Raw genomic sequence first — 22,872 nt, forward strand, 5'->3', positions numbered from 1 at the left:
GGGCACTTTAAAGTGATTGAACCCACTTTCCATGTTAGTTTAAGCAACAATATCGCTAGGGACCAAAGTAGTGAAAACGACAGCTCCATTTTCCAAAACTTTTAGTCTCATAAGACTGTGAAACCACACAATTTGACATTCCCCTTGGGAAATAGGGAAAAACAGGCCCCGCATTCCGATAACTTATGTCTCGCCTAGTGGAAAAGTACACAATTGACTAAGAAGATTGGAAGGTGGTATGAAAATACTCATCGGGTCTTTCGTTCCAGCAGTCATGATATAGCTTCTAGCTTTGACCACTCTTAAGGTGCCCGAACTCTTGGCTTGAATCGCTGACTTATGTTTCGGTTTAACTGAAAAGCAGAATCCTATCATTTCACTACTCGACAGAGGCTCCTCATTCATCCATCGGATAGGACACCCCATCTATGGACCAAGAGAATGAGATATTCAATTTTTTACATCTGTTACTACATTCTCACATTTCTTTTTTGATCTCATGACTTTTTATGCGATCGGAAAACGAATGAGATCAGAAAGATAGGCGGACGACTTGACCAAAAGGTCGGATGTTTCTGTGAGTAGTAAGAAGCGGATCTCCCCTTTTTGGGGGAAAGTTGAAGGTCCTTTTGGCGTGTTAATTCTTTCGACGGGGCGGCCTTATTCGTTCGGTAGATCCGGTCGAGGTGGTTTTCGTTTACCAGCGCGTAGGTGGTCTAAGTTCCTATGACCGAGTGTTACTGGCCCCTGTGAACATATTTTCTTAATGTATTAAAGAGGGCCTCTCTAACCGGTGAAAAGTGGTAGGTGTCCACTAACAGCTATTCCTGGCTCGGCTCCGATAACGCAATTCAGGGAGGGGTCGGTAGTTGGGCACTGGATACCTTCGGACCTGGAGAACGTGTGACATTGGGTCAGGGTTTGGTGAACCAATAGGTCGCTCCTTTAGTTGAAGTATCGGGCCCCTTTTTCGTTGCCTAGGTTACACCTTCGGAATACCCCAGACGGGGATTTCGCTCTATTCCCCCCAATCTTCACTTTACGCCACGCCGACTCTCCGTCGTGGAATTAGACCAAGGGTCGAAGACCCATACCATAGGACCCCGTCTCCCGTATCTTATCTTTCGCGCGTAGGAGATCGAGACACAGCCTTAGGGCTATGGGGAAAGTGGATCGATTGCCCTAGAATTACAACTACGTAGAGTGTCTCTACAAGTCTATAAATAAGTTCCAAAAAATTGATCGGTAGTAGTCCGGTCGCACCCAAACAATAATATTCCAGAGGGAAATGCACCTAAGATCAAATATTTTGAGCCGGCTTCCGTGGAAAATTCAGACTTTCTTTTTGATGCTGCGATCACATAAAAACATAAACTTTGAAGCTCAATAGCTAAATACATGGCACTTAAATCATGAGCCGGGATCATTAAGAGCATACTGTGAGTAGGAAGTGGAATTAATACAATGAATTCAAAAGCATCAAACCTCTCTTTTTCAAAAAAATCGAAACACATCGAAATGGTACCAGCTGTACTTAATAATAGAAGGATTTGGCAGAAATATGTAAAATTGTCCCTGCTAAAAAATTATTCTAGAATAAATGGGCAATAGTTAGGAGAGGTGCGCCAGCGGCGAGCAGAAGCAAGGTTATTAGATACGAAGGAAAGCCCGGCCAGAACCACACGTGCAAGTTTCCCTGCATGTGGCTCGTCCGTGATAACTTCTTCGGATTTGCGTGAACTAGCGGACCGATCACTAAGTAGTTAGTACCTCCTGCATGAGCGAACCTTTTCAGAACTGGTTAGGAATGGGTGCCACAATCCCAGCCCGGATCCAGCCAGGTTCTATTGATCATGTCCCCTTCCCAACAGTTGTATCTTGTCTTGGGGCGTCTTTCTTTGGCTTTACTATCAAGCCAGACGCGGCGCCCTTTCGCATTATCATCTACATCCCTTTCTTTCCTCCCGTCCCTTCACGCATGAAGATCGTCGTATGTATGTTCGACTTCGGTTGCCGGTGCAATAGAATTGGCGGGAGTATATTATGGCAGGATCGGTCACCTGGGCAAACCAAAACCCTCCTCCAAGAAGAATTGTGCTATGCCCCCCGATATCCCTATAGAGCGAAAGAGCTGCCTAGTGATCCCTAGGTTGCAGCACGTCCGGTCGTTAACTCCTCGCTAGCTGCCGCCGTTTCTAGGACCGACCGACGCCTCACCTGCATGCACAGGTACCTATGTAGTGTAGTGTCGGTCGCACATTCATAATAGAGTTCGGACTCATGTGCCTTCCTGAACCAGGGGAGTTACCTTGCTCCGTCTGCGTACGATTAGCCGGCCTTGCGGCGGGAAAAGGATTAGGACGTCCCCCATGCTAAGGTTCCCTACAGTCCGGCCGCATTAGGTTAGGGAGCTGGGCGATAATAGCTCCTCCGCATCCCAAGCGCGTTGCCCTCCTAGGCGCGCAACACTATGTAATCCAAGCCAACCCACATTACTAACTAACGGTGGATAATCATCTTTCTTAGAGGTACTAAATACAACTCCATGAATGAGCAAAATTAAGGTCGCGTTAGTGATAAAGATCTCTGGGGAAACCGCTAAAAAAGATTGAACATGTGGTTCTGAGTTTCGATAACTTCTTCTACTTTCATTTCCTCCATCTTCCAAATTGCAGAGTTAATTCAAAAGCCTAGGTGTTATTACTGAGCTGCTGCTCTTTTTTCTCTAATTCCCTTCTCAGATCCTCCGACTACTCCTCCTTATCCTACTCACTCGAAGTTTCGTTGGTCATTTATTGTTCTTTTAGCCTCTTTGACAAAGTTAGTAAGAAGAAAAACCTCGATCTTCAGTACACTTCACAACCACACAATCTCTATTTGAAACTAACACTCCATTTCTAGATAGCGAGCGATCGCTCAGCAATGATACCGCGCCGGGCGAAGTACCTATCCCCGGGGACCACACTTTTTTACTTTTTTCCTTTTTTTTCTTTCTATACGAAATTAAGACGATTTTGTTTGTGTTCATGTTGGCGATTTCAGATGTGAATGAGGCCGGTCGTCTCCCCTTCCTACGGGTTCCCCAGTGACACATCAACCACGCCCCTTCCTTTTCTCCGATCATAAATAACCTGATCTCTTTCTTTCTAATTCATCCCCTTCTTTCTAATTCAAAAAAGAAAGGGGGGCGGTAAGTCAGGCTCGCAACTTACAAAGGGCACTCGCTGCTCGCAGGCCTGCTCTTTCTATTATAGTTTCTATGTCTACGAAAGCTCCTTTGACTGCAGCCCCATAAGCTATTCTTTCACCTGCACCAGCTCTTGGTCTTTGTCCAGGACAAAGATATCGCAATAGTGGAATAAGGAAGTGCAAGTTGGCGATCGAAGCAAAGGAAAGATCAAGCCGAAGAGGATACCTGGGGCCATCTAAGACGGCTGTAGTAAATAGCTTACACGACTGATCAGGCTCATCGACCTATGGAACCTCACGCTATGTTGCTATGATTCTTTTATCACGAAAGCATGTCGAGCGAAGGAATAAAACGCGTACAACACGTGCAAGAAGAGACTTGCTAAAGAATTCGATGCCTCAAAGGATCCTGCAAAAGTGGAGTCCAAAAAAGCACGAGTCGAGTCGGCGGTTTCAGATTCAGATAGTTCAGTTCAATCATCATCTGAGACCTTTCGGTGCCATTCCTTTTGAAAATGGTGTTTCTTTTGTAAAATAATTCGATGCCCCTGCGGAAAACCGAGTCAAGAAATAGGTAAGGGCCGGGTCAGAGGCGGAACAGACATTCAAAGCAACCGAACCATAGATCCAGCTTTGCAGGACAAGCATAACGAAAGTAAGCATTTGGCCAGCACCATATATTTTTCTTTTCACTTCTGCTGCATCGTCCGGACATCAAAAATAGCTGCATTAGCAGCATCTCGCTACAACTCCCTTGGCAACCCTAGCACCAACAGGAACAACTCAGTTCAAGCTAGCAACAACTAACAATTTCTACTTCCTCGAACAAGAGCTTACTTTTAGTTCACGTTAGCTACATTCATTTTAATAGAAAGATGTGAAAGGCTAGGTGAGCAGAAGACTATGCTTGTGCCACAAACTTATTGCTTCGGAGAAGCATTTCTTCAATGAATCTTACTCAGTACAGTATTCATAAGGGACCTGTATCTAAATATTCTGTTCTAACATTCCAATTTTGGTTGGAAGTTTCTTAAATGAAAGAGCACAACCCTTTCCATCACTTCTCTACATACTGGCATTCGGAGCTAGGAGCAGAGAATAGAAGTCAATCGGAAGAATCGTAAAAGCCTAGAGCTCAAACATTGTGTTCTACACTTTAATTTTGTTTTGTATCTCTGAAACAGGAGTGAAAAGAAATCAGCTCATCCACCGCTAACTAAATAGGGCGAAACTAGCTCTTCTTTGGTTTCCCTGGGTCCAAGTTGGGGCAAAACCTGCTGTTTTCCCGCAAAAAGTCTATCGTACTAGGTGGCGCGACACGTGACATAGGTAGTAAAGTAGTGATTTTGGGCCCAATTGATACTTATTTTTTGATTGGAATTCTTATCCTAGCTCGGCCTACTCGCGAGATGTTAGCCTTCAGCCTGATTACATAAAGCCACTTCTGATCAATTTGAATATTCCATTCCCTATTTCCTTGAGCGCTTTCACCATTAACCCATGGGTGCCAAGACCATCCCCCCGGCTCTTTCTTCTTCTACTTCATATAATAGAACACAAGGATCGAACCTACTTTGCTTTAAGTCTGTTTACTTTTTAACGCCGTTTACGGAGAGACAAGATGAGAGAGGAGAGAGGAAGCTAAATGACAATGGCTGACGAAGTCCAATCAAGCTGAGGCCTGGAAAGAGTTAAGAAAAAACACCTTCTACCTGCATTCATGGGTGCTCAACGATAGATTCCACATCAAGATAGGCAAAGCGGGATACAGCTTGTTTATTACCTCAAACAAAAAAAGAAACAGGTCTTTTCTAATCATGGAACACGAGAATAGCATGCATGGGAGAAAGATTTAGGGAAAGGTACACGATGATTTTTCGAAGTCTATAGGGGAAGATTCCACCAGCCCTAATTGCTTTGGGTGAAAGATCGAACATCCACTCGTTTCTAGTTTCTGCTTTCTCCCTAGGGAAAGAAGATATGATACTTTTTGAAGAATGCAATCCCCGCATTCTGGCCCTGCTCTGCAAATCAACATCTGAAGATCTACGGGTCACCATAGTCTTCTGATCCACTAATAAGATTCCGCGCTCGAGATGATGTGATCTGAACGAAAAGATAGATACATCCGAGCTGCCCAAGGATATGGTCTGGGTACCGATCTGCTAGGATAAGGGGGAGATCCTAGTACTCAAAAGGCTGGGTAAATTTTGAAATTAAGCGGAGGAAATCCACCAATAAGAGAGTAATAGAAAATACTGTTATCATGAAGAAATTCTTTCAATCCATTAAGAAGATACTTAATTCGTTATACAATAGAGACGGGGGAAAAGATGATGATAAAAAACTCCACAATAATAAGAAATCCAACAAAAAAGATATAATGGATGAGGAAGGAGCTAAAGAACCTATCAACAATGATATGAATCTACTTCTACTTCCCCTAACCCTAATGATGGTTCTAGTTCCACTAATGATGGAACAAATCCAAATGTGAAAACTAGTGCACCTAAGCACGACGATCATGGTATAATCCACCATTTTATATGGGGTGGTGGTAGTTCAAACGGTGGAGATAGTTCCAACAGTGGTGGGACTTCCTACTTGAATTCACCTATTGATAGATTTGTGAAAAATAGAAAAACATTTACCAATTTAGATCAAAGAGGTCTAAATGGTTTTATTGCCAAAATAATAGGGTTTATAGGTCCAACAACAATTGTGCTTCCATTCTTTTATAACAGTTGGATGCCGAGGATAGGTTTGTTTTCCATGTTTGTTAGAGAGCCACACGACTTTCAAATAGGAGTTAGCGTACGACCATATACCACGTTTCACAATTACGGGACTCTAGTTATGGAATATGTATATATAAAATATTTGTTCCACGCTCAGGTAGGCTGGCGACAATCTAAATGTATATATTTGATAAGTTTAAAGAAATAAATGATTCGCTAGGTTTGTTTTTTATCGATAATATTTACTTAAGGGATACTTTTGACGTTATTCAGCGATTCTCACATAGCGGTCTTGGTTTGAAATCCCTTTGAAACGTGAAATCATAAACAAGTTGGTTGAAGTAGTAATACCATTTTCTGATGAGAATTCTAAGTCGTATGTGTATGGTTATTTTGCTTTTCTAGTATACGCAGGGTTATTTTGTACTGTCTGGTATAAGTATATACCTTGGGACCCATATATAAAACCTGCTGATTTAGCTCTGGCGGCGTTCTGGGAACGGGGGTCCCCAGACTTGCCTGCCTGCGGCCTGCGGCGTGGCTCAAAGGGGGCCCAGCACGGCCCATCTTCACCAACACAGGCTCAAGACCCTCGCGAGGGGCCAAGCCTCGCGGGGCGGATGTCAAGGAGCTTCCTCAAGCACGGCCTCATCAGGCTGGCTCACGAGGAGGCGGAGAATTCAAGGCGGGGTACCTCACGAGGTGCCCATGACGCAAGCCATGACGACCAAGGGCGCCAGTCGGGCGCCAGCCCGCACAGTGTCCTCCTTTCCTCTTTGGTGCAAAGAGAGCAAGCGTAGGCAAGAGCATCAAGCAAAGGCATCCATTTCGGTGCAACAAGACCAAGACCAGCCCAATGTCAGGAAGGAAGTCATTGTGGAGCCCAAGACGACGTCACCACCAGAGGCTTTGACAGGCGAGGACCGACTTTAGTCAGGATAAGTGTACCTGATGTTCCCCTTCAAAATGGCTAATTGTTGGCGCCCTTCCCGCTCAATATTTGGGAAGACGCCCATGGCCTTTGCCTATAAATAGGACTAGCCACCCCAGGGTAGAAAAATCTGGATCCTCACCAAGAAACCAGTAGATAGAGCGACTGAACTCCTCCTAGCAGTTCATCGCACCAGCCAAGAACAGACCCTCGCGAGGCTGTTCTTCCTTGTATTGTTCATCACAGCCCAAGAGGCAATCCACCACACCACACATTGGAGTAGGGTATTACACCACAATGGTGGCCTGAACCAGTATAAACTCTGTGTCTCTTGTGTTGTTCCTCCGTAGTTTTAGATCCTTGCGAGTCGGCGAGGAACAGGTAGGTAGAGGGTGAAATCTCCGTGCGCACCCTAGTGTTCGAACCTCAAGGGTCTACCGGAACCCGAAATCCGACATTTGGCGCGCCAGGTAGGGTGCGCCGGAATTCGTCTTCCGTCGCCCTGTTTTTCTCCAACCATCGCATCCGTGTCTGACGCTCGTCGGGCCCGCGCCGAGCGCCGGGCCGCCCTCGCTTCCCGCGTCGCCCAGACGGCTCCCGTCGGCGGGCACCGTCATCGTTCCCCGTCACCTGCTGTCAACGCCGCCACCGGCCCGGCGGGGAACGAGCAGCAAGCATCGTCCCAACATCCATCCATGAGGCGAGACGACCGCACTGCCACACCCTCGCTCACCCCAGCTGGTTCTTCGTCCCTCGCGCCCCGCTCGGCCATGGAGGCTCGAGCTGCACTTATCGCGGCAGACAAGCTCCTGCGCTACCGTCCCGTCGACGACGTCTACAAAGAATGGCTCGACCGAGTCGCCGAGCTCGTCCGCGCTGCAGGGGGCTCCCCCGCGCCGTCCTTCTTGCTGCACCACGCCCCGCCCTGCGCGGGCAATGAAGCTCCGGGGGCACCTCAGCCGCCTCCCCCTCAAGAAGGCGCCCTGGCCCCAAGGCGCATGGCCCCTGGGTGGAACCCGCTCCATCAGGCGCCAGCGCGGCAAGAGCAGAGCTGCCAAGAAGTCCCTCACCCGCAAGAAGCTGCCTGAGCGCTCCTTGCTCCGGCTCGTCGCGACCACGCTCCTGCTCCAGCACGTCAAGACCCCGCGCTGCTCCCAGCTGCGGCGCATGGGGACCAGCAGGACCAAGCTCTTCGTCATCCAAGGCCTCCCGTGGCCACATCAGGCTGCCGTGCCTTCACCACCGAGCTGCGCAGCTTCGCGTGGCCCAGCAAGTTCAAGCAAGACCTGCCTCCTCGCGGTGACGGTACGGCTGACCCTGTAGAGTTCCTCCAGCTCTACGAGCTGGGCATCGAAGCTGCCAATGGAGACGAGAAGGTCATGGCAAACTTGTTTCCCATGGCGCTCAAGGACGGGGCCCACACCTGGCTCCTGAACCTGGCTCCAGGAACGATCTCTTCCTGGGACGAGATGCACACCCGCTTCATCGCCAACTTCCAGGGTACTCGCGACTGGCCACCCACCATGAGCGACATGCGCCGCATCAAGCAGCAACCAGGGGAAACCCTGCAGAAGTACATCCAGCGCTTCAACAACGCACGCCTCAAGATTCCCAAGGTGACCGAGGAGGCCATCATCTCATCCTTCTCCGACGGCTTGCGCGACGTCAAGATGAAGGAGGAGCTGGCGATGCATGAAGACATGTGCACTTCCTTGGAGCTATTCAACTTGGCAACCAAGTGCGCCAGGGCTGAGGAAGGGCGTCTCTCCCTCCTCGAGCTGCCTGCCGCAGACCCAGAAGAGAAGAAACCCAAGGCCAAGGATGTGAAGCGCAAGGGGGCTGTCGTGCTCGCAGCAGAACCAGACACCAAGCAGGGCAGAGATCAGCCCGAATCTTCCAAGGGCAGCCGGTACTGCGTGTACCACGACCTCCACACCCACAACACCAATGAATGCCAAGAGCTCCGAGCCATGCGAGAAGGAAGGACCGGTCGACGTCCCGACCGCAGCGACCGGGGCTACGGCCGAGGAGGAGGAAGGAACGCAGGACGCTGGGAAGACCGCGGCCCTTGCCAAGGGTGGCGCGAACAACCTCACGAGGATCGCTGGCAGGACCCGCCTCGCGAGGGAGGCTGGAGGGATCAGCCTCACGAGGATCGCCCGCGAGGCAACGCAGGCCTCCCTCCACTGCCGCCGCAACCAAGGAGAAATGAGGACCGTCATCAGGACAAGGGAGCTGGGGGGCTTCTAGGAGCCACGCGCGATCGCCTGCATCCTGGGTGGAGCTCAAGCCCCAGCCTCTCAACGCATCTTCAAGAAGTTCGGCCGCGAAGTAAATGCAGTCCTCCCCAAGCTCGAGGCCACGCGCCCTCTCAGGTGGTCGGCATGCACCATCACATTCAGTTCAGCGGATCAGCTCAAGTGGGCGGCCACAGCCGGAGTCCTCCCAATGCTTTGTTCCCCAATCATCAGCAACGTGCTAGTCACCAGGACCCTTATCAATGGCGGGGCAGGGCTCAACATCCTGTCCATGGAAACATTCAACAATCTCCAAGTGCCCTACAATCAGCTTAAGTCAACCAAGCCTTTCTCCGGAGTCACCGACGGCTCCACGGTCCCGATTGGGCAGGTCCGCCTCCCTGTCACCTTTGGGGCACGTGACAACTACCGCACCGAGCTCATCGACTTCGATGTCGCCCACATCCGCCTGCCATACAACGCCATCCTCGGGTACCCAGCGCTGGCCAAAGTTCATGGCCGTAACCCACCACGGCTACAACGTCCTCAAGATGCCAGGAAGTGGCGGAGTCATCACGGTGCCGTGCGAAGAGAAAGACGCGGTGTGCTCCCTGGAACGAGCCTTTCAGGCCGCGTCATTGGAAGACCCGGACCACGGAAGCAGGAGGCTTCTCGAGACCGCCCCCAAGAAGAAGAAGACATCATCCGACCCGGCCCATCAGGAGGCAGGCGCCTCAGGGCCCGCGCCTGCCCACGGGGAACCTCCTTCCATCGCATAGGGAAGCGCGCCCGGCGCCCTCCTCAGACAGGGCTCGGGGGCTCTACCCTGGAGGGCTGCCGACCTTGCCAAGGTCACGAGGGAGGCGCTTGGGCACCAATTGGAGGCGTGCTTCGAAGCACGTTTCCCTCAAGAAGGAGCAAGGCAAGGAGGGCCAAACCCTCAGGAGTTCATCAGCAAGGCCATTTAGGAGCTACAGGAGTCAAGAGTCATGAGAGGCAGCCGCCGCTTAGCCGCTGTGGCCCCCCATCCAGGTGAGGATGGTGGGCTATGCGTCTGCATCGACATACCAAGGCTCAACCGAGCCGCCTCTCAGGAGCGCCTCTGGCCCTCGCAAGTGGGGCGCTGCAAAGGTCCACCCCACAGCTACGTTCGCATGCCTTATGGCTTGCCGAACGCGGCTGCCACGTACCAGCGCCTCATGAGGGGCATCCTGGAGGCTCAAGAGGTCAGGCGTTCCGCAGCCCTGGCGGAGATGGAGATGGTCCGCGAGGAGCCACCAGCGTCTCCGGAGCCTCCCGAGGCCCCAGGGCCTGGGGGCTCATGAGGATTGGCTACCGCAGCCCACCGAGTATGCTACACCAACACCTCTTCGTCGTCAACACTATCAGGTGACATCTTTCAAGTTTCATTTCCAGTGGGAGCGCCCTCAGGGCTGCATTATTCCTAGGCCGCATGGGTCCGTCCCTGCGGCGTGTATCCCTTTTGCTCGTGTTTTTAGCTTACTTTGTTGGGGGAGCCCCTCGGGCTGCATTATCCCCAAGTCACTCGGGTCAGACCCAGCGGCGTGTACCCCTCTTGTGTTTATCTTCGGGCCATGCTTACGACCCATCATGCTTGTTATTTGGTGCCTATCCGTGGCACCTTTTCTCCCTGGGTGTCGGCAGCTTGCGCGTTAAAGGGGGGGGGGTACCTGAGCATCGCGACTCAGGGCTCCTACCGGCACTCCAGCCCTCACCCTCTGGCCTTGTCCATGGCATCGTGACCTGGCATACCAGCGATGGCTGAGACCAGCTCGAGGGCCGGGACCCGAGGACGTAGAGCACTGGCATCTAACCAAAATTGCAGGAAAACACCCCAAGATAAGGCCCAGTGCCAGGCGCAACCCGCCTTAAGGTAGGGCCCCATGAGTCCCACGTTGGCTCACGAGTGCCCAGATACACCTCGCCAGGCCTTTCGTGCCTCGTCGCCTATCCGAGGCAACTAATGGCTAACCGCCGCTTGTCATAGCGGACTTTTGCTCTTTTTGTGGTGGGTCTGTAGGATCCCCCCAAGGAGAAGCGCCAGGCGAGGCCCTCAAGGCGTCCTCTTCACTCTCGTCCACGCGAACCGCTCGCGCGTTAAAGGGGAGGTACCTGAGCATCGCGACTCAGGGCTCCTACCGGCTCTCCAGCCCTCACCCTCTGGCTTTGTCCACGGCATCGCACCCTGGCAAACCAGCGATGGCTGAGACCAGCTCGAGGGCCAGGACCCGAGGAGGTAGAGAAGAAAGGGGAGTAGAGCCGAGAGGAAAGAGGCACGCGGAGACCTCACCATGCAACCCCTCGTCGGCCAAGGCACGGACCTAGCGCCGCACCAGGAAGCGTTTCCTGACCCTCGAGATAAGTCACTCTCCGGAAACACTCGCTATCACAGCACCGTCACCGCATCCAATGCAATCCCGTGTTAGAAACGTCACATTCCTTTCTCACCGAATGATGGCTGCTTGAACGCTAAAGGGGACCTCCTGAGCATCGCGACTCACGGGCTCTTACCGGACCCCGGGCCGCTCACCTCCTGGCCTTGACCACGGCATCGCGACCTGGCATACCAGCGACGGCTGAAGCCGCCTTAGGACTGGGGCCTGTCGGCACAGAGCATCAAGCCCTCGCGAGGTTCGAAAGGGAGAACTAAGCTAAGACGGAATAAGCATCTCGCACTGCTTCACGATGAGGATCATAGTGACAAACGGAGCTACAGACACCTTACAAGCCCCCATGGGGTATATTCTTGACTCCTCGCATGAACGAAAGACGTGCATCCTAAGGAGCCCTAACTACAGGAACCATCGTGGCAGATGCCATCATCAGCAGTGGGCCGCCAGGCACCAGCGCCAACCCCATCCAGATCAGAGGAGGCGACGGCCTGACGAGCCCGCCCTGCTCCGGGAGAGGCGCAGGCTCGGGGGCTCGTAGCTGTCGTCGCTCGTCTCCGGAGTCGCGAAGAGCTCGGCGGAGTCGCTGGATCCTCCGGCGCCTCCATCGCCTGAGGAGCTGCCAAGAGAGCGGTTAGCCGGCCTCGGCCTCGCCGTAGAGGGGTCCCGACCGCCTCTCCCGGGGCAGCACTCCACCCGGCGACCATCCGCATCGAAGACCTTGAAGAACATCACTGAAGCACTGTCGTACTCCAGGTGGATTGCGAGGGCGCCCCTTGTCCTGCAGACCCGGGCGATCTCGCCCCAGCCTCGAGTCATGAAGACCTCTCCCGGGGCAACGACCGCGACCTCTGCCCCGGTCACGAGGGTGCTGCAGCCGGCATGCTGCAGCCAGAGCCCCAGGAGTTCCCCCTGCGGGATGACGGAGGCGAAGAAAGGAGGAAGGCGAATCCAAGACTGAGGAGGCATGGCGGCATGAAGCACGAACTCTCTGGAGGAGTCCTCGGCGTAAACTCCAGGGGGAAGACGCACACCTTTGTAACCCGCCGGCGCCGATGGCGGCGCCGCCCGTGGCATTCGGCATTGACTCCTTCAGAGCCCTCGATGTGGGCGTATAAGGTAAGCGGGAACCCTGGTGGCGGCCGCTCACACCAGGGCCTCAATGCTTCCTGGCGGGCGCCCTCACCCCGATGGCAGAGGGCTAGCCGTTTCTTCGGCGTAAGCGGGTCAGGATCCTCTCGGGGAGCCTTTCCCTTCTCTGCTGCAGAGAACCGGCGGATCGGAGCCATTGCAGCAAGACGGAGCAAGGACCGGGGAGAAGGAGTAGCAAGAAGAGATTGACTGGAAGGGCACACACCGTGCCGTACTTAAAGCCAGAGGAGGCCAACCGCCGACCTCCACGATCGCAGGTAATCATGACCCATTTTGCATGCAGGGACATGTCAATTCGTGCAGTTGCCGAGGCGTCGTGGGGAAGTGGAGACGCACACATCCAATCAACCACCACGTGGCGCCCAAGGCCGCAGGCTGTTAGGGCCCGCGGCGCTTCGCACTTGCCCTTTCGCCTCTCTGCTCGGCCAAGTCCGGGCGCGCCTTGGGCCCGGGGACTACTGTCGGTGTTCTGGGAACGGGGGTCCCCAGACTTGCCTGCCTGTGGCCTGCGGCATGGATCAAAGGGGGCCCAGCACGGCCCATCTTCACCAACACAGGCTCAAGACCCTCGCGAGGGGCCAAGCCTCGTGGGGCGGACGACAAGGAGCTTCCTCAAGCACGGCCTCATCAGGATGGCTCACGAGGAGGCGGAGAATTCAAGGCAGGGTACCTCACGAGGTGCCCATGACGCAAGCTATGACGACCAAGGGCGCCAGTCGGGCGCCAGCCCACGCAATATCCTCCTTTCCTCTTTGGTGCAAAGGGAGCAAGCGAAGGCAAGAGCATCAAGCAAAGGCATCCATTTCGGTGCAACAAGACCAAGACCAGCCCAACTGCAGGAAGGAAGTCACTGTGGAGCCCAAGCCGGCGTCACCACCAGAGCCTTTGACAGGCGAGGACCGACTTTAGTCAGGATAAGTGTACCCGATGTTCCCCTTCAAAATGGCCAATTGTTGGCACCCTTCCCGCTCAATATTTGGGAAGAGGCCCAGGGCCTTTGCCTATAAATAGGACTAGCCACCCCCAGGGTAGAAAAATCTGGATCCTCACCAAGAAACCAGTAGATAGAGCGACTGAACTCCTCCTAGTAGTTCATCGCACCAGCCAAGAACAGACTCTCGCGAGGCTGTTCTTCCTTGTATTGTTCATCACAGCCCAAGAGGCAATCCACCACACCACACAGTGGAGAAGGGTATTACACCACAATGGTGGCCTGAACTAGTATAAACTCTGTGTCTCTTGTGTTGTTCCTTCCGTAGTTTTAGATCCTAGCGAGTCGGCGAGGAACAGGTAGGTAGAGGGTGAAATCTCCGCGTGCACCCCAGTGTTCGAACCTCAAGGGTCTGCCGGAACCCGAAATCCAACAAGCTCCACCATCACTGGATGTATTTAACACCTATCATGCCGATGTCGTGGGTTATAAGAAGGTCACATACCTAATTACTAAGGACATTGTCCAAACAAACTATGGTAGACACCTTTAAACAACCATCATTTAAAGAAGTAGTAAATTCGAATGACTACAACCTTGATCAATCTGATCACAAAGTGAGTTTTTCATGCTTATGCACTGGTATCATGGTTTCTATGTTGTTAGTAACAAAAACACTTCTTCCACATTAAACAGTACTCCATAGATACGAGTTTAGCACAATGAATTTCTGAGTTAGTTCACACAAGGAATTTACAAGCTAATGAAAATCAATAGATGTATAGGATATCTATCTAAATATGGCTCCTATCGTTTAAGGTTAGTAAATACATACTAGGAAATGCTCTTTAGGGATACCAGAACTGGAAGATCCTGTCAAGGGGAAACAAGACCTTAATAAGCGACATGCCGAGACTTGGACTCGAGGGATGGTAATATCAATAGGAGAAGGAGATATGATACAATTACTATGATCAGGATACCTTATATGAGCCATATTTATCCAGGGAATCAATCGCGTGAGGGTGCTGTTGATAGAGGGAGCTCTGGCCAGGAGAGGCTAGAGCAAGTGATAGGAATGGAAAGGTAAGATCAAGAAGGAAACAAGGCTTAAGAGGACCCCAATGCACCAATACTTTAGGCATTCCAACTTCCAATACATACTTATCATGGAATGAAATCCAAGAGGAGCAAGCATATCACTGAGAATAGCTAGCTGAAATCAAGGATGCTATCACAATATTCAATGGAATCGTTACATCAGAATAAGATAGACCCACTTCGATGCTGTATTCAGTATGTCAGCTAGGAGCCAGAACTCACTATGCCATAGTCATACAATCAACCTGTGTATTAACAGCAATATCTAGACAGGCAGGATGGGTTAATTATATTGATGCACAAGATAAGGTGCTCAAAGGGGAAGCACTCTTTATCAAGTAATGACCCCTGGGGGCGGGTACTGCGAAAAGAAAGCAACGCATAAGCTCTTGTTCCTGATACGGTTCGAAAGTAGTGCAAAGAAAAGCGGTACTTCGGTCGGAAAGAAAGCTGCTGGAGGGTTAGTGCTAAAATCTTCTTGTTCAGATGGTTGAGAGAAGGAGGTTTGTCATGTGGCGGATACACCGATTGATCGAGACGCCTCAAGGCCACCGGAGGGAGAAATAGTGATAGCAACGCTTACAAGGAATGCTGGGATAACTTGGGAAGAAGGCAAAGATACTGGCGACTAGATCCTTGTGGCAGATTAGAAGATACCGATATCTCTATTTCAATTTGTTGATTGATGGTTTAAGGAAATGGCAGTGGTCCAAATCTCGCAGATTTACTGTTACTTCTATGTATAAGTTCCTTGCTCATGTGTGGCCCAGCTTTCATATCTTACTGGGATAGCTACATTGCCCTGGCCGGGTATTGCGAAGCAAGGAAACACCTTGTCCGAGTCAGGCGATGCTAAAGGATGGATTAAAAAACTCATGGATGCTATCTCTGTTATTGCTGCTTAATGCCCTATTTATACCAATCTAGCTTATAGCTGGGATTTCTAGAAAGATAAGCTGATGCAGCCCTCAGGGATGGAGTGCCTAAACTAACCTTCCTAAACAGAAGTAGTAGAGGTAGAAGATATGTAAATCGTACCATCAAGGGGAAATGCACTATTGTTATGCTTGGGCCAGGTTAGCTGATCAAGGGAATATTCCTATCGGAAAAACAATCAGAAAATAAGGAGATAGTCACTTGGCACTTTTCACACAAAAACCACTTTTCGTATTAAGCGCGGGAGTCGTAAGGAAAAGACCTCTGCGTAGCTATCAGAACGAATTAATGAACCAAATAAACAAATTCTGGTGAAACCAAGGCGAATTTCTGAGCCAGCAGTGGGAAAAATATGCCAAGTATTGAGATGCAACATTATGAATGGTGCGATCCAAAGTCTTACTATTTACTCAAAATTGACTCAAATGGTTGACTGAACATCACAGAGGACTAAAGCCAGGAACTTAAACTAATGGTTTTGCCTTTCCACTTCCCAATTGACTCTCATAAAAGGCTAGGATACCTCTTCACATCACACCTGATCCCAAATCATGTGCTCTATTCAAGGGATCAATAGTGGCTATTAAGCTTTTCCCTTTCTATATATTCTTGAGAATAAGTAAATACCATCTTTTTCCTATCAGCATCTCTCTATCTGATAGTAAATATTGCTTTCAATCGAACATGCACTAGGTTATTAAAGTATGGATATGCCATATAATAAGGTAAAAGGCCTCAAGTTTTTTTAGCGCAAAAGAAAAGCCGATTCCAAATTTTCTATTTCCCGGCAAGTCTATGAGAGTCCTATTACGGATCCTCTGATCTTAATCTTGAATGGTCGTGTTTTTATATAATTAGGTCTTTCTTCTGAGCTCTTCTATTACGGTACGGAAAAATCAAACCTATCACTCTCAAAGAATGGGTAAAAAGAATTCAAGCTAGGGGAGCCTACACTCTCTAACTACCTATACTACGCCCCCATTGATTGGAAACCCTCGGCGAAAATGATCCCATAAACAAAGGAATTATATAGTACGATATACCAAAAAACAGACTAATTCGATTCTAAAAAATCGATAATAGATATTTTATTCTGCTTAAATTGTCCCGACAAGGAGAGATATTCAATATTTGAATCAGATTGGATTTCGTAGTATACCAATGTGAGCCAAACTATTACTATTTCCTCTAACTTGAATAACTAAGGACTGAATTTGACTATGGATTCTGATAACTCGAGAAGTTTTTATTTGGTTATGATCCAAAAAGAAAAAAGAAAGGTTTAACAAGCCATGAGAAAATAGAGTAAAGTAACCATACATTCTGTTTGCATAACGTGTATACGCCACGCCATACAATCGAATTAGAAACATGGGACAATTCTAGAATTTTGAATAGATCCATGGGGATGAGAGGAGTTGTTGTTAAGAAATATGAAATTGGAAAGGAAGTCAGACTCGCTATGGAACCTGTGATCGATTGTACCTGTACTTTAGTGATACGAAAACTCGCTATTCACTCAGTTTCTGGTCAATAATAAGATTATGTAGGAGAGATGGCCGAGTGGTTCAAGGCGTAGCATTGGAACTGCTATGTAGGCTTTTGTTTACCGAGGGTTCGAATCCCTCTCTTTCCGTTTCTGTTAATTCACCAATGTTACCGACCACAATAAAATTTCTAGTAAGAGTAAAATCCGTCGACTTTTTAAATCGTGAGGGTCAAGTCGCTCTATCCCCAACAAAAAGCCCATTTTACTTCCTAACTATTGTACCAACCTCTATTTTTCATTAATGGTTCAAACAAGATTCACCATCTTTCTTATTCTACTCTTTCACAAGCAGATCCGAACTGACTTCTTTGGATCTTATCCCATTCATACAAATGAACATATTATAGTATAGGCAAGTAATCCCTCTTATTAAGTAAGTCATTCACAATCCATATCATTATCCTGATATTTACTAGGTCCAATTTGAGAATACTTTTTTCTTTTTTAGTCCCTTTAATTGACATAGATACAAGTACTCTACTAGGATGATGCACAATAAATAGTCAGGATAGCTCAGTTGGTAGAGCAGAGGATTGAAAATCCTCGTGTCACCAGTTCAAATCTGGTTCCTGGCACAGAACAAACAATGAATGACTTTTCGGGGAAGAAAAGGGCCACATATTTTTTATAGGGAAAAGCTTTTTTAATGGGAAGAATCATCAACAAAAAAACCAGGAAAGAACAGCCAAGGAAAAACGTGAAAAAACAAGTGTTTTCCCGGAACGGAATAGCGGAAATTCTATACGTTGATCACCAATGTTGCATGTCTTTCCTTAAGCTGGAGTACTTTGAGTTAGAAGGCCTACTTTATTCGTCCTTTTAGAGCCTACTTATTCGTCTAGCTATTTCCAATTCTAATAAATAACCCGATCATATCATATCTTGGAAAACCCTAAGACTACCCAAGGCTGTACCCTACAGTGTTACCTATAGTCTATACTTGTGTATACGTTTCCTTCTGGGGTGGCAAGCTAGAACCAAGTAGTCTAGGAATCAATTCCAATTTAAGTCAATGATCCTCATTTTCTCCAACATTAAGAAGATTATTGGTAAGGTGACCAACCATCACGCAGGATTCCGGGTCGGAGTAGCACCTCTTGCCTGATATATACATGTCGCTACTGGCGATTCGTTTGTGCCCTATGGTGTTCAACTGCCCGTTTGTTCCCTCCCCCTCGGGACGGGTCAACCTACTTTGCCCGCTCAGGCGCTCCAAAATGCTCTGACTAGACCGCCGAGACCCATGATTTGTCCATCATTCAAAATGGCATTTCGTAAGGGCTCATAAGGTAGGAGGAATCACATATCCTCCATGCACTTTCGCCTAGAGTTAGTTTTATTTTTCACTACTGTCTGAGTGGTGGCTAAACCCTGAAACTTTTCCTTGAAATGAAATAAAGATCTAACTTTCTTCCAGTAGTGGTTTCCACAAATGTAGATAATCTTGTTGATTAACACCCACTTTCCATACCCTGCAATTCAGAGGCGATCACCTCTGGTCTTTTAGTAACATATCAGTAAACAAGTCTCTCCTCGTGTAGCTTTTTGTTCTCGAGGAAGAAAATCTCATTGATTACTCAGAATGCCGAATGAGGCAAATTACAACATTGGTCCTTTCGTGATTCACGTATATGGGAAATCTCTTTCTTTAGGAAATGGGATGGCATTCAGATCTAACTTAGGGATTCTCTTCTTCCTGAAAATTCATGAAAAGAAGGACTCTGGCTTTAATGCTAAAGTTTAGTACTAGGCCGAGCGTACTACCTACTTAGACAAGAGGGATACTTATAGATCTCTATGAGCGTAAGGCAAAGTGGGCAAGACTACTTCCACAACTACATTTTCGCTTAAGCAGGACTTGTGAGACCTTGAAGCAACCGTCTACTACTAGTTATAGATGCTATTTCTAATTGAATAGAATGGATGCTTCACAGCGGTTCTGCGAGAGGCAGGGCAGCCGGGTGAACATAGGTAGCTGTTCCTATAGAACACAAGTCTTTCTCTAAAGCACGACCTTCCGATTGGACTACGTCTGGTCTCTATCCTTTTTATTCCAAAAATGGGTCCTCGATCAAAATGATCTGGTGTCTATGTCCATGCCTGAGGTTGGTAAACCCTATATCTATTGCGGGGTGGTTTGAGGAAGGGACGGCTTGTAATCCACGACTTACTACTACGAAGATTCTAGTGGAGAGCTTTTCACATATAGATAGGTCAGGATGAGGAAGCTCCGTTGTCAACTAATAGATAGAAAATCCACCTTGTGAACCGTTTTTGTCTTAAAGTACTGTCTGAGAAGGAATATACCTATTCCAATCCCTCTAGTGGCTATACTGATTGACATAGGTAGCTTTCGTAGTCAAAGCTCACAGGGACAAATGCTCTATTGGAGTGGGCACGAACACACACAATCAAGGTTTGAAGAACTTCTACTTCACGCCTTGAGGATTCTATGACGCTCACTCAATGGTGTTGTGGCGATTACAAGCAATCAATAAACGAGGAAGCGAAATTATGGATCCAGGAAGGCTGCATCAGAAGGAAGAGTAGGTGTTTCTATGCCATTGGCTGGGACTGAGACACAGAGAGGGGAGCATAGCCACTATGATCCCGGTAAAGAGTTCCAACTAAGATCTTCTCAGGTTCTTTCTTTCTCTTCCATTCTTATGTTTATATATTAAAGTGTAGTTTTCTTACTGAAATATAATAATATTAATCTAATATGCCCATTGGTGTTCCAAAAGTACCTTACCGGATTCCCGAAGATGAAGAAGCGACTTGGGTTGACTTATACAATGTTATGTATCGAGAAAGGACACTTTTTTTAGTTCACTGCCCTATACATAGAAATAAGTGCTTTTTCACCGGTATTAACATTCTATCTGGAATCAGTAGCGATAATTGTTGTATTGTGAGCCAGCCCCGTACGACACTACGCACCTCCAAATTCTATATGATTTTTCCAATCATTTCATTTATACGACCTGCAAATAAGATAAGATCTTGGCTCGCCCTACAAAAGAACAACTATATGCCCTATAAACTTGCTTGCTTCTTCGAATCTCGAAATAACATATAGAAAGTGTTTCTGTGATGAGACCATTCTCGATCGATAAATGCGATAGGAGCCTATGTGTTTCACGGGCAGCCAGCCAATAGGGGAAGGTTGTCAATCCGGCGAACCGACCGCTTTAAGAACGTGATTGTCTTCTCTCACTCAGTTATCAATTGACAAAGATGACCCATTCTTTTTGGCCCTAAAAACGACAATGGTATGCTACCTTTTCTTCAAATCGATATTGTGTGCGTGTCCGCTCATGTTCACGTTACATGCTAAATCAGGCTTTCCATGGACAAACCAAGGACAACCCCTATCTCAGTCTCCTTTCCTGTCTCTTTTCGGGAGCAGAGCTGAAAAAGATGGAGTTACCTGGAGATGGAAAATTTCGATTTAACAATAAAAACTGTACAAACCGTCTGTCACGTCCATTCTTTTATTAGAGATTTTTTCCATCCTACGCTGGATCCGCAGCTTGTGAACCAGCTTTTGGAGGGGGTGGAGACACCTACCTTGAAAGACAGGGACCTCCTGTTCCAAATATATGGAATAGATCCCGAAAATAGAGACACTTTGTTTTTAGAAAAATGATAGAATCATACATGCAGCAGGCTAAATTGGTTTTGCCAGCGTCATACAATGTGACCGAGTTTTGTGACCAGTTTCTGGGATCGGATTCTCCCAGGAGTCTAAGGGAGACTTTCATAGATTTACATTTCAAGGGGAACGAAAGCTTCACTTGGATCAGAGGCGTGGTTCATCTTTCTAACGAAATATGGAAGGCCGAAGACTTCCAGTCGGGTAGCCCAGTAAGTGCTCCGAATCCGCTTTTTAGGAAACCCCATTGGGTCAATTTGCCATTATCCCAATAATTGATCTTCATGTGGGCAACTTTTATTTATCATTTACAAATGAAGGCTTGTATATGCTGCTCACTGTCGTTTTGGTCGCTTTTGTTTTCTTTGTTGTTACGAAAAAGGGAGGTGGAAAGTCAGTGCCAAATGCATGGAAATCCTTGGTCGAGCTTATTTATGATTTCGTGCTGAACCCGGTAAACGAAAAAATAGGTGGTCTTTCCAGAAATATGAAACAAAAGTTTTTCCATCGCATCTCGGTCACTTTTACTTTTTCGTTATTTCGTAATCCCCAGGGTATGATACCCTTTAGCTTTACAGTGACAAGTCCTTTTCTCATTACATTGGCCCTTTCATTTTCCATTTTTATAGGCATTACAATCGTTGGATTTCAAAGACATGGGCTTCATTTTTTAGCTTCTTATTACCTGCGGGAGTCCCACTGCCTTTAGCACCTTTCTTAGTACTCCTTGAGCTAATCTCTTATTGTTTTCGTGCATTAAGCTTAGGAATACGTTTATTTGCTAATATGATGGCCGGTCATAGTTTAGTAAAGATTTTAAGTGGGTTTGCTTGGACTATGCTATTTCTGAATAATATTTTCTATTTCATAGGAGATCTTGGTCCCTTATTTATAGTTCTAGCATTAACCGGTCTGGAATTAGGTGTAGCTATATCACAAGCTCATGTTTCTACGATTTCAATTTGTATTTACTTGAATGATGCTACAAATCTCCATGAAAATGAGTCATTTCATAATTGAATAAAAACGAGGTGCCCTTTTGCAGCACTGAACATGGTTCCGGGTACTCAAGATATTGCGTTTGTGTTTGGAGAGGTGTAGATTGTAGATTCCAACCGAGAAAACAAGGAAAAGATAAGGATAAAGAATGTCATATATCTTAGGAGCTAGATCACTTCCCAATGAACAAGTAAGAATTGCCTCAACAAAAATGGATGGAATTGGACCGAAAAAAGCCATTCTCCTTCGTTATCGATTAGGTATCAATGGGAACATCAAGATGAATGAGTTAACTAAGTATCAGATCGACCAAATTGAACAAATGATAGCTCAAGATCATGTTGTTCATTGGGAATTGAAGAGGGGAGAACCAGCAGACATCGAACAATTAATTTCTATTTCTTGTTATCGTGGAATTCGTCAGCAAGATGGATCGCCCTTACGTGGTCAACGACCTCATACTAATGCAAGGACTGCTCGCAAGAAAATTCGGAAATGAAAGAAGGCTACCGAAAGAACAAGCAACGGATTTCGCGCCCATCCCTTGCTAAAGAGCATACATTTTCTTGCTCCTTGGTACTTGTCTGATTAATCACACTGTTCATTAGTTCACTTGATTTTTCGTTCAATGTCTTGAACCGCTTACTAATCACGTATACGTATAGTAGGCCCCCTTCGCCACTCCACGTCTGGCCCGTCTTGGTCTCGCTCACTTCGCCCGCCTATCGTTTCGGCTCGGCTTCGTCCGTTAAGCGACAGCTTCTCCCTCTGACGGCTTCACTATCTCTCATGACTGGTAGTAGTTGTCTCTATGTAGTAGTAGGCCTTTGTTAAGCTTCGCCAGAAGCGACTAGTTGCTTCCCGAATGTCTCTTTCTTGTACTAATTAATGTGTATGGTCTAGTCTTTCCAATGCCTCCTTCCTTGCCGCCAATGCACGCTAGATGGAGAGTAAGCAAGCTACCTTGCTTGCATTGCATTCGTTAAACGGTAGCTTTCGCGCCATTCCTGCCTGCTTCAATTGATGTGAATGATCGTGTCTTC

At 48.0% G+C, this 22,872-nt stretch overlaps 2 non-coding genes and 1 pseudogene across 2 annotated transcripts; all 3 read left to right on the plus strand.

Moving 5' to 3' along the window:
* Positions 1–21,866, plus strand: part of LOC123139164 (ATP synthase subunit a-like) — a 41,158-nt pseudogene extending 19,292 nt beyond the window's left edge.
* TRNAS-GGA (transfer RNA serine (anticodon GGA)) lies at positions 17,176–17,262 on the plus strand. The gene has a single exon. It is a non-coding gene; the product is annotated as a tRNA-Ser (tRNA).
* On the plus strand, positions 17,678–17,750 carry TRNAF-GAA (transfer RNA phenylalanine (anticodon GAA)). The gene has a single exon. It is a non-coding gene; the product is annotated as a tRNA-Phe (tRNA).
* Positions 21,867–22,872: the final 1,006 nt, after the last annotated feature.

Source organism: Triticum aestivum, chromosome 6B (genome assembly GCF_018294505.1).
Source record: "Triticum aestivum cultivar Chinese Spring chromosome 6B, IWGSC CS RefSeq v2.1, whole genome shotgun sequence".
NCBI lineage: Eukaryota > Viridiplantae > Streptophyta > Magnoliopsida > Poales > Poaceae > Triticum > Triticum aestivum.